The following is a 4,029-nucleotide window of genomic DNA, read 5'->3' as shown; positions in this document are numbered from 1 at the left end:
TCTGTTTTTTTAAAAAAATTGAAAAAATAAAAAAGTTAATATTTTCATGTATTATATATAATATTTTAAATAAATTATATTTTTAAAATATTTTTATAAAAAATTATATTATACAATAATATATTTAATAAACTTAGTTAGTTAATAAATTTTAAATATAATAATTTAATTATTTGTCAAGTAATATAAAATAAAATTTTAATTATTTTATATTTTTATGTTAGTTATAGTTTAAAATATTATTTTAATATAATTTTTTAATATTATAAAATTTTTTTGCATAATAATTAATTATAATAAATAAAAAATACTCACATATTTTGTTTTTATATATTTTATATTTAATTATTTAAAAATAAAAGATTCTGTTGTCATTTAAAGTATTGTGTATTAAAATATTGCTATTTAAAGTATTTATTTATGTACTATGATATTTTGTATTTATTAGAGTCTATCAATGCTCTTCTTTTATATTAACCTTTAATTTTTCATCTAATAAAATCTAATGGTCTATATAAGTGTGGCTCATTCAATAAGTACATAATTGTTGAGATCAATTTAGACATACCTAATTTTGACTCCTAAATTTAAATTATCCAATTAAGATTCTAAATATTAGATTGTGATTTATATTTGTTTTTAGAGTTATCTCCATTAGCGAAAATATGGTGTGACACGTTAAGTTATCAAAGTATGTTTCCACGTGGCACTCAGTTTATCAAGATGGATGTATAATGGTTGAAGATGTGGCAAAAATTGATTCTACTCAATTCAACACTTTCAAAGATGTTAAAACCCAAATTTACAGTCCTCTTTTTTTTTTAAACGTTTGAAACTCTGCTAGAGACATGATGAGTTCAGGAAGCCAAGTTTCAAGGAGCTCTATGCGATTACGTTCTCGTGGGTTATGGCGCTTCCGTGAGAAACCTTAATTGTGGGAGATTGAGGAAGATTCTTGATTGGTGTAGCTGTGGAATGCGTTTAGTGCTTCGACAGTCTGAGATGAATGCCAATCCTAAGAGACCCTTTTATAGGTATCCAAATTATAATGTAAATTCAATGTCTTCTTTTTCAATGTGTTGCTATTGGTACTTTTGTTGATGGGTATGCTAACATTTTTTTCTTTTTCTTAGTTGTTGAGAAATTGACAGAATTTTGGGAGAATGTGACGTGGTTTCTTTATATGGACAGTGGTTTCTTTATATGGACAGATGTCAAAGAAAAAGAGAGTTTAATGGTAAATCACAACCTGCAAGTAATGATGATAGTTGGAAAATAAATTTATTATGGAGAATTAATACAGTAAAAATTAAAATTAGGTATTTAAAACTATGGATTAGTATTTTAAGTTCGGTTATTTGTTTAGGTATGTCTGTAAATGTTGTGTATGGTGAAAGTATAGTTAAAATTTGATTAACAGTGTGTAACTAATGGTGTATATATTTAGTATGAATAAAAGCATGGTAGAAAACAAATATGAAAAAGAAGCATGTTTTAGCTCTTCTGCTACATATGTAATGTTATAACAATAAAAAAATAAAGCTAAATATTAATTAAACATGCTAGTACCATTCATCAACTTTAAATCATGTCTCTATATTTAGGATAAAAAAAAGGGCATGCATAGCCAATATCCAAAAATATTGTTTGTTATTAAATAAACAAAATAAACTAATCAAAATAAACATAATAGAATATCAACAAAATATCTCCAAAAAGTCATGAATAGTCAAGTATTCAGACACACACATAACTATGTTCTAGTGACACAAGATAAACATAATTAAAAAAATAATTATCCTAATTATAATAATTCATCACTGCTGAAGATCAATCACTTCTTCTTATGAGAATTCAATCATCCTTAAAGATGTTCTAGAATTTACTCCCTGCATTAGGTTAATACTTGCTGATCCTCAGACTGAAGATGTTTTTTATTTAGTTTATAGTTTATTGGGTCTCGTTGCAGGAATTATCTATAGTAGCATGAGTAGAATACAAATCCGTATCATTTTGAAACATAACTAAACAAAACAGATAATTAAAATTATAGTTATCATGTAGCGACCCTCAATTTTAAAAATATAAATATAAATAAGTTATAATTTATTTTATAAAATTAGAATTTCTTATTTTTTAAAAATTATTTTTATTATCAGTAATTAAACTAATAATTTTAATTTAATCAAATTCATATTATTATTATTATTATTATTGTTGTCGTCGTCGTAAGTATTAAATTGCATTATAAGTTTATATATTATATTCATTGTATTACTATTATTAGTACTATTATTACGTTTATTATTACTATTATTATTACATTGTTACATATATATTAGTAATATCATTATGCATTAGGTTATATATATATATATATATCGTAAGCCATATATATTATAAAGAAAGTGAAAGTCAAGGCGGTGTATTTAACATATATATATATATGATTAGCGTATGCGAGAGGGAAAAAAAAAAGGAAAGGAAATGGCGAGAGAAAAGAGCGTGATCGACGTAAATCCTTTCGAACTTCCGGCTTCGATTTTTTGCAATCTGTAACTCCAATAAAAAATCTAATCCGGTAAGAGTATTCGTAACTTTCTCCTCTACACGTTGGCACCATTTTTTATTAGTGGAAGTTGACAGTAACGTAACTCCTCTTTTCTTTGGGTTTGGCTAATGGGAGTTTTAGGAGGCATAAACGATTCTGGACATTTTCTTCTTCGATAGCTCAGTCAAAAAGCTTCTCCGGAGTTTTGAATATTTTGATTCCGTACGAAGGTATGGTTTTGGTTTCTCGTAGTTAATGTTTAATGTCACTTGAAAACTTAGGCTAGAAGACCTTAAGATAGGAATGAAATGAATGAATAATTGATGGATTGTGTATATGGTATAAATGTGAGGTTTAGTTGTTGTTAATAATTTGCTGTTGAAGTTGGTGGTTTTAGGAAAAGATTTAATATTGGTATTTGTTTGATTTTGAAATAATCTGTTACCGGAAATGATTTGAAGGACTGAGAGGTGTTTGATTTGATAGTTGGGACCCTTGAAGGGTGGCGGAAATTCGAACTTTAGAGGAGATACTGCCAAAACTTCTATAAGAATTGGAGTTTGATTTGAGGTGGTACTTTAAAAAAAAAAGAGATTATTATGTGGCTTGTGTATTTGAGACTATTTGTTGACCCTCTGTCGCAAATGTGACCGGGCACTTTAACTCCCCGGATTCCCCCATGGGCATGCATATATATATAAATATTGAATATTATATTTGAGCTTGAGTTCGTCTCCATGGAATACTATATTATTGAGCTTGGAGTTCGACTCCATGGAATACTATATTATTAAGCTTGAAGTGTGACTCCATGGAATATTATATTTGAGCTTGGAGTTTAACTCCATGGAATATTATTGAGCTTGGGGATGCGCGCACAGAGGGACTGTCCAATGGTTAACTACCAGGACTTGTCGGGTTGGCTGTATAACCGACAGATGAGACTCATCAGCCATAGGACAGGCATGCATCATATGCATTTGTTTGCTTTGTTTGAGTGTGTGCCGTTTTAGTTTGCCTAACTGCTAAATTCTGCTTATCTGCTCCTTGTTCTATTTGCTAAAAATGCTTCCTATCTGTGTTTTCTTTGCTTGAATTATATGTGAATGTTTTCTGAGAAACCCCTCTTGGCGGAGGTGTGAAGAAGGTTGTCCTACGGGAGATTCAGAGGATTAGAAGCGACAGAAAGTAGAATGTTAGGTTAAATTTAGTTGCAGAACTTAAATACCTTAGATAACCTACCTAATTCTGGTTTAGTTGAATCATTAAGATGAAGTCTGAGTGTCGAAGTTCTAGGAATGCCTCTGGCTTTCTCGAGACCTTTTATATTAACTATGCGGGCACCTTTACCATACTGAGAACCTCCGGTTCTCATCCCATACTATGTTGTTGTTTTTCAGATGCAGGTCGAGAGACACCTCGTTGAGCGTCTGGATATCCTCCTTTCAAGCGAAGAACTACCTTTTTGACTGTCATAT

This window comes from Arachis duranensis, chromosome 3 (assembly GCF_000817695.3).
Source record: "Arachis duranensis cultivar V14167 chromosome 3, aradu.V14167.gnm2.J7QH, whole genome shotgun sequence".
In the NCBI taxonomy this organism is placed as follows: domain Eukaryota; kingdom Viridiplantae; phylum Streptophyta; class Magnoliopsida; order Fabales; family Fabaceae; genus Arachis; species Arachis duranensis.
The sequence above is the reverse complement of the archived record's forward strand: the minus strand, read 5'-3'. Positions refer to the sequence as shown.